This window comes from Bombina bombina, chromosome 5 (assembly GCF_027579735.1).
Source record: "Bombina bombina isolate aBomBom1 chromosome 5, aBomBom1.pri, whole genome shotgun sequence".
Lineage (NCBI taxonomy): Eukaryota > Metazoa > Chordata > Amphibia > Anura > Bombinatoridae > Bombina > Bombina bombina.
The window spans coordinates 614826731-614839317 of NC_069503.1; positions in this window are offsets into that span (position 1 = coordinate 614826731).

Below are 12587 nucleotides of genomic sequence, written 5' to 3' on the forward strand. Positions count from 1 at the left end.
GGGCGCACTAAAAGAAAGATAAGAACAAGAACTAAAGAGAATTTATATAATATAAAAATGGCAAAAAGAGATAAACCTATCATTCATAGTATTCCCATCCATTTTTCTGAAATCCATAGTTGCAATCCATCAACCCTTAGAGTTAAAGTGATAGATTGGATTCCCCCAAATGTTCATAATAGACTCCTTGCTTTAAGACAACAGGAGACATACTGGATTTACAAAATTGGTAGTTTGAACCCCAGGGGCCTAAATGTTGATTTAGATCTTGCTGCTTATATGTGATTTTTCACATATTCATCTATTTTAACTGGATCTGGCCAGGTAAATGGCTAGTTTCATATAGTATATTGTATTGTCATGATCCCCCTTAGTGATTACTTTAGGTATTTATACTACTTATAAAATATAAATTTATTGTAATTTGATAATTGCTATGAAATAATTCTTAGTCCATACTGTTTTAACAAATTTTAAATTTATTTAATAATTTTCTATGAATTGTGAATATATATCGTGGATGCATGAACTATATTTTATTGTGGTATATGGCAGTGCACATTATATTGTTATTATTTTTTACTGTTTGATATTTTGGTCTGTTTTATTTTTAACGAGAGCTTTTGGTACGTGCATCACTAGAGGGCGTTCTTTTTTTATGTATAAAAGACTTCCACCTTACCTGAACACTATTCTAATTTTAATTGTACCCTTTAAAAAAAGTCCGGCCGAGTCACGGACGAAACGCGTAGGGTTACTCTGGGACATCGTAGTCAGACTTCTCTGACAGCTGTGCAGCCTGAGAGGCGTTTGCCTGAAGGGGGACGCTCCGGATCATTTTCTCCATACTGACGTCAAACGGTCAGGTGCTATGTATTATTGTATTGTTCTATTGAATAAATTACTCAAGTTTTTTTACGCTTCTCTTACCTCTTTGCTTTAGTTTTGCCCAAACCTTTGGTGATTAGTGGAAATATCACCTAATGAGATCGGCATCAATCTTGACAATTCCCTAAAGCCATTTCTGGACTTTGAAATCTGCTCATCTGTGCATGGGAATTTAATATCAATTACATTTGGACTTTAGGTATTGTTTGTGCTTTTTATTATATGTTATATCTTTTTTTTTTTTTGTTTGTTTTATAAGTACTATTTCTTATATTATTTTTTATTTATACCATTGTTGATATTATTGTTGTTTATTTATTTATTTATTTTTTAATCCTTTATTTATATGTCCAACAGCAGACACAAACGCATACGTTTTCACCTTTGTGCACCACGCAGGGTCAGGTGTAAATAAACAAGAAAAAGTAACATAAGGTTTAAACAAAAGATCTCTTCTTATATACATCATTTTGTGGGGCAAGAAAAAAAATAACAAGATCTTCTCATATAATCCGTTTGTACATGTTGTTGGGATTTTCACACGTAATAACCAATTGACCCATTCACACATCCTTGCAAACATAAGAGAAGGGGGAAAGAAGAAAAGAAAAAAAAAAAAAAAAGGGTGGGAAGGGGGCTCACCTACAATATTCTCACGGTGCCTGATTCTCTCCTTCTTTCTTTTAGTCACTTCCCCTCTCTAATTTTGACTACTTTGACTTTCTTATCTGAATACTTTACTTTTCCTCTCATCCTTTCTTAACACTAATTATCTTTGTCCCTCCTTAAACTACTCTATAACCAGTTATCCATGAATGTGGGAAAAGATCCAGAGCTACTAAATCCATGAAGGAGTTTGAGGAGAGAAATGGTGCCAGAATGGCTTTTTGTATGGCTGCAGGATAGGATTGGATAATTGGTAGCCAACCTACTAAAAAGGATTTTATTCTTCTTTCAGAGGCAATTTTTAGATGAAATGATTCATAAATAATTTGACTTTGGATCTGTTGCAACATCTGGGATAATCCCAGAGCTGCATTAGATTGCCAATGTTTAACAATCTGCTGTCTAACAGCTAGAATAATAGTATTTAAAATGTTTGCTTGAAAGCCCTTATTACTAGGGACTTCTAACCATATTATCTCCTTGGGTGAAAAAATAACAGTTGTCTTATATAATACATTAAACCAGTATTCTAACTTCCGCCATAATTGAATAATCTTTGGACAGTACCAAAACATGTGTAAAGTGTCCGCCTTAGGTTTCTTGCAGCGGGTACAAACCCCCTCATTAGTCGGATATAATTTCGCCATTCTTAAAGGGGATAAATAATAATTAATAATAAGCATTAAATGGGATTCTCTCCAACTCAGTGGAATTTCACATTTCTTTAAGTTGATCATACTTTGTTTAATTTTCCCAGAGTCTAGTGCCGGAAAAAAGGGGGTCCAAATTGATATTAACTTATCTTGAAGGATTAATGTTTGTTTGGAGAGCATAATATCATACATAAGAGATATGGAGGAATTACCTATCGAAAATTTTTGAAAACATACATTGAGATCCGACCATGCACCAAATCCACTCCTATCCAATTTTCGAGTATTAATAAGGTGGCGCAGCTGAAGATATGCAAAGAAATTCGATCTAGCTAGATGAAAATGTTGGGACAGCATTTCAAAAGAAATTATTTGCCCTTCTTGTGAAAGAATCTGACAAACATATTTAAGGTCTTTCCCGGCCCACTCTCTAAATACTGCCTGCTTAATACCCGGTGAAAATTGTGGATTTCCCATGATCGGCATGAATGCCGAAAATGTGAAATCCACTTCAAGTAATGTACAACACTTCTGCCAGGCCGCTGCTACATTTCTAATAGACGTGAGTGCAGTTATATTATTTGGTAAAGATTGTAGGGGACAATGCAAGATTGCTTTTAAAGAAAGAGGAGAGACCATGTAATTCTCAATCTCTAAGGATGAAACCAGCTCCTTTTCTACAATCCAATCCACAGCTGTTTTACTTAAACAGACCCAATTATATAGCTTAAGATTGGGGAGAGCAAGACCACCTGGTTCAAATTTATGCATGAATCTCTCCAAAGATATACGCGGTTTCCTGCCGCACCAAATAAATTTGGAGAAGCAGGAATACAATTTACGCAAATCCTTACTAAGGATGAACAAGGGAAGATTCTGAAGAGGGTAAAGTAATCGCGGGAAAATAATTGTCTTAATTAAATTAATACGGGCTGTAATAGAAAGTTGAAATACCTTCCACAGATCCAGATCAGCTTTAACCTTCTGAAACAGTGGTAAAAAATTAAGACGATACCAATTCCTCGGATTTTTGTGTAATATTATGCCTAGATATGTAATTGCTTCGACCTCTTTAAATGGGTGTTCTTTCAAACTATTTCTTAATTTAATAATCCACATAAGTTCGCTTTTGTTGAAATTGATTTTATATCCCGCAAAAGAGCTGAACTCTTCTAGGCATTGCAAAGCAGTTGGTATTGAGAAAGATGACTTCTTTAAAAATAATACTAAATCATCGGCATATAAAAGGGTCCTGAGAGAATAGGAACCCATATTAATTCCTTCTAACACACTTCGTAACCGAATAGCTAAAGGTTCTAGGACCAGGTTAAACAAGAGGGGCGATAACGGGCACCCCTGTCTCGTTCCCCTTCCCAAGATGATCTTTTGCGAGAGAACACCATTTACGATAAGGAACGAAATTGGATTTCTATATATTTTTCGGATAAATTGGAAGAATTGATTCTTGAAGCCAAATTCCTCTAATACTTTGAATAGGTGGTCCCAAGCAATAGCATTGAAAGCCTTTTCGGCATCTAACGAAAGAATAGCAAAATCCTCAATAAAGTTATTTTTTTCCCTTTCTTTTAGGTAATTAAAATAGTCAAGACAAGTCACTATCCTGCGAATATTTTTCATGGAAGTCCTAGATTTCATAAAGCCCACTTGATCTGTGTGGATAATATTACCCAGAAATGAAGAGAGTCTATCTGCTAGGATCGCCATCAGTATTTTATAATCTGTGTTCAATACAGATATAGGCCTATAAGAGGCCGGGTCCTCCGGTTTTTTACCTTTCTTGAGAATTAGCATGATATTTGCGGCAGAGAAGTAAGGAGAGATGGAATTATCTGAACCGTAATAACTATTAAATAGCTTTTCCAGGGTAGGAATGATTTCCGGTGCAAGTAATCTATAGAATTCTGCTGGGAGACAATCTGGGCCGGGAGCCTTATTCAACAGCATCTTGTCTATCATTTCCCCAATTTCCTCTGCTCTAATTGGAGCATTAAGGGACGATAGATCATCTTCTTGAATTCGCGGGAGCTTTATTTTAGACCAAAATCTGCCTTGCTTATAAGTATTGCTAACCTGCCTAGAGTATAACTTTTGGTAGAATGAAAACAGCACTCTACTAATCTCCCTTGAGTCTGTATATGAGATATCGTTTTCTTTAATAACCGGGATATAATTCTTCCTGTTTCTATTTTTAATTAATTTTGCCAAATGTTTCGTGGAGTCCCCGTAAAGACCTCTAAATTGAACATTAATTTTAATCTCTTCCTTTTGGGTTCTCTGTTCTAAAAAAACATCTCTCTCTCTTCTAGCCTCCTGGTACTTTTTCCAATTAATCGAGGAGCGATCCTCAGCAAATCTTCGATAGGCGTTTCTAACTCTATTGGATAATTGTATTTCTAGGGCCTGCGATTTCTTTTTGCTACTTATTAAGTAACTCTTTATATCGCCTCTTAGGACAGCCTTGGCTGCTTCCCAGAAGGTCTCAATTCTGTTAAAGTAAGAAATATTATATGTACAATAATCCCTCCATCTTTGCCTGAGCCAGTTAGCAAATCTAGGGTTATTCAACAAGTATCGCAGAAAAAAGAGAGATTGGCTTTTATCTATATGATTAATTAAAGGGGGCAGAGTAAGATATAATAGTGCATGATCAGATATCAGTATGTCATCAATTCCAGTAACCACTTGTACAATTGACAAGGATTCGGATAGTAAAAAGAGATCAATCCTGGAGAAGGTTCTGTGTGCTTTAGATTCACAAGTAAAAGTTAGAGCATCGGGATTTTTGATTCTCCAGACATCTACCAATTTAAGCTGTGAACAGAAGATTCTAAAGTATTTGGCGGTTTTTTTATGTTCTTTTGCATTTGTATTATTAAATCTGTCTAATTCTGGCACTAGTGTCATATTAAAATCACCCGCTAACATGAGATTCTCACCTATAAAGGCGAAAATCTTACTTTTTATACTTTCCCAGAAGTCTCTGCTATTTTTATTTGGACCATACACATTACAAAGCACATAAACAACCTGGTTAATCTGGATTTGGAGTATGATATATCTGGCCTGTGGATCTTTATCAATATACAAAATTTTATAATCTAGGTCTTTATGGAGTAAAATCGCCACTCCACATTTCCTATTTGTACTTGAAGAGGCTACTACTTCGCCCACCCATTTAATTTTAAGTTTAGCTACTTCTAATTCATTAAGATGGGTTTCTTGAATGTATGCAATATCTGGCCTTTTTTTTGCAAGAGTTTTAATTATGAGTTTTCTCTTCATGGGGGAGGTTATTCCTCCAACATTCCACGATAATATATTTACTCCAGACATTTAGCGAAGAGACATGCCTTAAAATTAAAAATTTGCTCGATTACACCTCTCCTACTTTCTTGTCCTCTATCCATAATATAGCAAAAAGAATCTGCTAGCAATTCTAAAATAAAAAAAAAAAAAAAAAGGGGAAAGCGGGAGAGGCTAAAATTAAAAAAAAAAAAAAAAAAAGGGGGGGAAAAAAAAAATATTATTAAAATAAAACCACACACATACCACATTCATCCACGTCTGTGCTGGAGACCTAACAGTCATTAACATCAAAAACATGAGAAAGAGAAAAAAATAAAAATAAAATTATAATTTCTCAAACTTCAATTTGCCAATTTTGATTTGACATATTCTTTAATATCTGGGATTTCCTGGAATGTAAGTACTGAGCCCCTATCCTCCACTATAACTTTAGCCGGGTAGACCATTCGGGCTTTAACTCCATTATTTATCAGCTGTGAACAGTATGGGGCCATTAACTTTCTCTTCGTGGATGTCTCAGTAGAGAAATCCTGAAAGAGGAGGATTTTGTTATTACCTAACATTATAGGACCATTCTTCCTAAAAAGTTTCATTATTTCGATTTTGTCCTGGAATTTAAGAACTTTAAATATACACATTCTGCTCTTAGCTACCTTATCTGCTAGAGATCTCTTTGGCCCTACTCTGTGTGCTCTTTCTATTATCAGGGGCAAATATTCTGCTGCCATTCCTAACGCTTGGGGAAGCCCTAGTGAAGTAAATTTCATCAGGTCTTCATATTCCGCTGTCTCAGGGAGGCCCACAATACGTATGTTATTGCGCCTGGAGCGGTCCTCCATGTCCTCCACGCGCAATTGCATATTTTGAATTATGGTGTCTTGTTTCTGGATGGTCACTTCTTGTACATTTACCTGGTCCTCCAAGTCCGAAATTCTCTCCTCTGCTTCACCAATTCGGGCAGAAAACTGCCTGACTTCGGCGCAGAGAGTAGATTGTTGGGAGGCCATACCAAAAATTTCTTTTTTAATCATTTCAAAATGAGGTGCGAATACGGCAGACAGTTGTACTGTCAGGGCCTGTATATCAAAAGAAGGAATAGGTAAATCACTTAATGTAGTGTCAAGGCTGGTATCACTTGATTTAGATTTTTTATCCTTAAGTTTGGCAGGCATTATAGGTGAATTTTTTTTTCGCCTGTGTGACGAATTTTTCCATTAATTAAAAGTGAAACAAAAAAAAAATAAAAAAAATAGAGACTAAGTGTAAAAAACGTGGGCAAAATTACTGGGGCCGCGTCAGAGCGGGGCCTGGTTAGTGGGGAAAAAGAATAATTATGTGAATAGTTTTTTTTTTTTCTTTTATGAAGATATTGTATCTAAATTATATATATATGTGCATAGGTGATAGTGTAAATAAATAAAAAACAAAGAAATGAAGTGAACCCTTTACCTAGGGTAAGAGCAAAAAGGTGAGAATAGGCCTGTCAAATTAAGGAGTTTGGTCTAAGAACAAAAGCAACAAAAAAAACCAACAACAACAACAAAAAAAAAAAAAAAAAAAAAGAAAAGTTCCCTCTTTTAAGTTTTTTTTCTCTAGATATTTAACAGTAAATGGCAGAATATAATCAGACAACACAAAAGATTTCTATAATAGAATGATTATCTGATTTACATACATACTACCATGGCTCTTTTGGGAAGTAGTAACTGATAATTCAAAACTAAAAATCAGCTATATTCTTACTCCCTGAGTAGAGGGGCACAAGGAAAGCATACTCCAGTTATATAATTGTTTAAAATTCCGCTAGAGATTAATTAGCAGATCCCTGTTGATCCAGAGCAAACCGGGCTGCTAAATATTATCAATAAGAGCAGAACAGCTAAACCCTTCTGTAATTTGGCTAAACAATCAGCCTAGATAGAATAATGAAGATTTATAAAGGTGGCCACTAACGAACGAATATTTCTGTCATAAACATGTTAATCACTGCAGAAAATACAAAAACGAAATTTTTTTTTTTTTTTTTCAATGCACCCCTAGAATTAGCTTTCTTAAGGGGTTTAGACTCAAGATATAATGCTTACTTAATGAACAGAAAAAAGGCACCTAGTATAGCTGAATATATATATACAATTTACTGCCTCAGGGAGAAAAGCCCCTAGAGTCCTTTACATTATAAGCAAGTAAATTAAAGGAAATATCAGCGGCTCTCCTCTGTTTCTTCCTAACAGGAATATCCTTCTGCTGGGCAAATGCAAATGTCACAATCGAACAATCAAACAAGAAACTTAGGGCAAAGTTTTATCTCCAAACGCTTTGTTCAGATATATAAAGTTCAGAGGACCACATACAAGTTTACAATTATTAGCAATAGATGTGGTATATTCTCTTTTGCAGGGATAGATCTTGCTATGTCCCTTCTCAGCAAATAGGCAAATAAACCAAGCGTCTCACCTATTAGGCTTTTCAAGCTCACTCCCCCTAAGTAACAACATGAAACACCAAGAGGCGAAAAAGCAGGAACAACAGGGGGAAATAAGTAAGAAGGCTTGTACTTGCAGCTGGAACTGTTCTCTTCGGGCCCGGCAATGCGGCGATGTGAGGGACCTTTACCGCAAAGAGGGCACTTCACCCCTGCTAACGGGCTGCAGAAGGCTGGTTCTTAGCTTGAGAAACTGTACCGGGCTGTCCAGGGGCCCTCCGCCCGACAGCGGCTCCAGCTCACCAGTGATAGCGTGACGCCGGCTTCCTGTCACGTGTTCCCGGAAGCTGGCCCTGGTGCGCCTGGTCTCCTCCTCCGTGTAGGAAACCTCTCCTATTGTAGCGGTACCGGTGACACTGGAACTTGATGGCCGCCCAGGAGGTAGGTGTTACTATCCCCTGGAAATGATGTTGCAGGCTCTCTATAGCTGTCGGGTACTCCAAAACAGACCTCCACTCCGAAAAACGGGTCGACTTCCAGCCGGCAGCCTGGTAATAAGGCTGGGTGCACCACCACACACAACACCCGTTTGCGAACCCCGGGTTGGATGGTGAAAAGGCTTGGGTAGGTTTTATCGTAGTCAGACTTCTCTGACAGCTGTGCAGCCTGAGAGGCGTTTGCCTGAAGGGGGACGCTCCGGATCCTTTTCTCCATACTGACGTCAAACGGTCAGGTGCTATGTATTATTGTATTGTTCTATTGAATAAATTACTCAAGTTTTTTTTACGCTTCTCTTACCTCTTTGCTTTAGTTTTGCCCAAACCTTTGGTGATTAGTGGAAATATCACCTAATGAGATCTGCATCAATCTTGACAATTCCCTAAAGCCATTTCTGGACTTTGAAATCTGCTCATCTGTGCATGGGAATTTAATATCAATTACATTTGGACTTTAGGTATCGTTTGTGCTTTTTATTATATGTTATATCTTTTTATTTTTTTATTTTTTGTTTGTTTTATAAGTACTATTTCTTATATTATTTTTTATTTATACCATTGTTGATATTATTGTTGTTTATTTTATCTATGTGTTATATATTATTATTTGTTAGATTGATTTTACTGGTTATATTTGAGTTTTATCTCATTTATTAATTAATTTTGATTTCAGTTTAGTTGATTAGCGCTGACATATATTTTGTTTTTACATATTAATGATTAACTTAAAGTCTTTAAAAGTGCTTCATTTTACAGTGGCAATTAGAATTGTGTAATACAAGCTCAACATATGTGCTATTTACATGCTTTGCTCTATCTATTAAAAGTATTGAGTGTGCTAAAAAAGTTTAGCTGTGTTACAATGCTTTATTTAAAATATTAAACCATGGTGGGAGGTATGTCTGGGTGGCGGCCATGGCGGGTCGCAAAATCTGAGGCTGCATAGGAGATCTGAATAATCTGCCAATTATCTCTTTGGATTTACAGCATCATCACCTGTTATTGCTATTTTCAAACACTCTATTGTCAGCTGTACAGAATTATAACCTGTCAGGTTTTTTTCTCCCTGTTTTGTTTGCCATGTGCTGCTGGCAGCCATTTTACTCACCTCTCTTCCTGACTCTGGTGCATACTGTGTGATGCTGCTCATTTCCTGCACTTCCTTTTATGGCCAGACTGGTGTACATCATCCGTGTGAGACAGGATGCAGTCTCAGAATTGTGATGTCATCACTTATTATTTAAAGGGCCTCTGTTCAGTATGCTTTGCCATTGCATTGTCTCAGACCTGTTTGTGAGAGCTCCTGTGTATTACCTGGCTGTCTGACGTCCCTCCTGGTTTCTGATCCCTGGCTTTTTCCTGACTCTGCTGTTCTCCTTGTTCCTGATTCCAGCTCGTCTGACTACTAGCTTTGGCTCCTGACTCGGCTCGTCTAACTACCAGCTCTAGTTTTGATTCCTGGCTTGTTATTTGACTTGTGGACTTTTTATTATTTTTTGCTATTAATAAAAGTGTGATTATTTTTGCACTTCTCGTCTCAGTCTAATTCCTGGCACCCTGACATTATGCAAGGGCCATGAATCCTAATGGTGCTAATAATCCACCTTTACCTGCCATAATTTGCAGGATGGATGAACAGGATCACCGCTTGGATCAATTTGCACTAGCCCTGCAAACCCTGCTGACTCGCACTGCACATTTGGACCAAAGTGTCCCGCAAGTTATGGCTGCTCCTGTTTTCGCTGCTGCACCTAGTCCTACCAGGAGCATGTCCGGTTCTGCACCTCTACCTCAGTGTTATGGAGGCAACCCTAATCAGTGCAGAGGGTTTTTGAACCAGGTGGGCATTTACTTTGAGATGTTACCTCAGGCGTTTCCCTCTGACAGAGCTAAGGTGGGATTTCTCATCTCGTTACTCTCTGACACAGCTCTTGCCTGGGCTAATCCCTTGTGGGAGACTAATAAACCTGTGATTTCAAATTACCCTGAATTTGTGGCCTCCTTTCAAAGGGTATTTGATGTTCCGGCTCGCTCTTGCTCTGCTGCTAAACGACTCGTATGCCATTGAGTTCCGTATGCTTGCCGCAGAGGTAGGTTGGAACAATGAAGCCCTTGTTGCCGCCTTCGTTCATGGGCTCTTTGATGCGATTAAAGACGAAGTTGCTGCCAGATATTTACCAGAAGATCTCGAGGCATTGGTGTCTTTTTTGATCCTAATTGACATCAGACTAAGTGAGAGTCCCTCTTTCAAGGAGCGCTTGTGGAAGCCTCCTGTTCCATTGTCTCCTACGTATTCGTTCCCACCCATGCCTCCCTCTCCTCCCATGCCTCCTGGTCCCGAGTCACCAGGTACTGCTGAGCCGATGCAGTTGGGATTCACGCTTCTCTCTGCGGCAAAGAGGGCCTTTAGGAGGAGGGAGGGGCTCTGCCTCTATTGTGGGTTACAGGGCCACCTTTTGAAGTCTTGTCCTACACGGCCGGGAAATGCTCACACCTAAGGTCCTGTTGGGGGCAGACCTTGGGTGGTTTATCCTTGTCCCCGGAACCGCTAAAGGAGAAAACTTTGACACGGTTGTCCTTTCCTGGGTGGACTCCTTCATAGTCACCCAGGCTCTTATTGACTCCGGTGCTGCAGGCTATTTCATTGACAGTGCATTTGTATCAAAGCACTCCATTCCTGTTTTGCCTCGATCCATTCCACTTGCTATTGAGGCCATTGATGACAGGCTCCTTCAGCCCGCACTTGTTACTCACGAAACTGCTCCATTATCCACGGCTGTTGGGGCTCTACATTTTGAAACCCTCCTGTTCCAGGTGATAAAATATCTGCATTTTCCGGTTATCCTTGGCTCCAGTCTTGACTGGCGCAGGTCTGAAATTTTGTCATGGTCTCCGCAATGTATTTCCACTTGTCTTTGGAAACCATTTAAAGTCTTGTGCACTTCTTCGGTATCTCAATTGCCAGAGAAGTACAGAGAGTTCCTTCACGTTTTTGACAAGGTGAGTGCCGGTACGTTGCCTCCTCATTGGTCTTACGATTGTGCCATAGACCTGCAACCCAGAGCCATTCCTCCTTGGGGACGGGTTTATCCTCTGTCTGTTGCAGAGAATTGTGCTATGGAGGAGTATGTTGCCGATGCTCTGTTGTGGGGGATCATCTGCAAATCTTGCTCTCCTGCAGGGGCTGTCTTCTACTTTGTGAAGAAAAAGGGTGGCGAGTTAAGACCATGCATCGATTATAGGGGTCTTAATCATTTTACCATTAAGAATGCTTACCCTATTCCGCTCATTACGGAACTCTTTGACCTCCTCAAGGGAGCTACAGTCTTTACTAAACTTGATTTGAGAGGAGCGTACAATCTCGTTAGGATCAAGGAGGGCCACAAATGGAAAACAGCATTTAACACCAGGAGCAGGCATTATGAGTATATTTTAATGCCCTTTGGACTATGTAATGCTCCTGCTGTTTTCCAGGAATTTATTAATGATGTCCTACGAGATATGTTGCAACAGTGTGTTGTGGTGTACTTGGACGACATCCTCATACACTCACCCACACTTGAGGCTCATCGTTCTGATGTTACACGGGTTCTTCAGAGACTACGTGAGAACGGCCTGTTTTGTAAACTCGAGAAATATGAGTTCCATCAGACTCAAGTAACCTTCCTAGGTTATGTTATCTCCATTGCAGGGTTCTCCATGGATCCTGACAAGTTATCTGCAGTTCTGCAGTGGCCTCGCCCAGTTGGTCTCTTCAGTCTATTCAACGTTTTTTGGGGTTCGCCAATTACTATAGAAAGTTTATTAAAAACTTTTCTTCCTTGGTCAAACCTATCACAGACATGACCCGTAAAGAGAATGATCCACTCCATTGGTCACCTACTGCCATTAAGGCTTTTGAAAGTCTTAATACTGCCTTTTCTGCCACTCCAGTTCTGGCTCATCCTAACCCTGTCCTGCCTTTTGTTCTTGAGGTCGATGCAACTGAGACTGGAGTAGGTGCCCTCTTGTCTCAACGTCCCATGCCTGACGGTTCCTTGCATCCATGTGGTTTCTTCTCCAGCGGAGTGCAGTTATGAAATTGGCGACAGGGAATTACTGGTCATAATTTTGGCACTCAAGGAATGGAGGCAT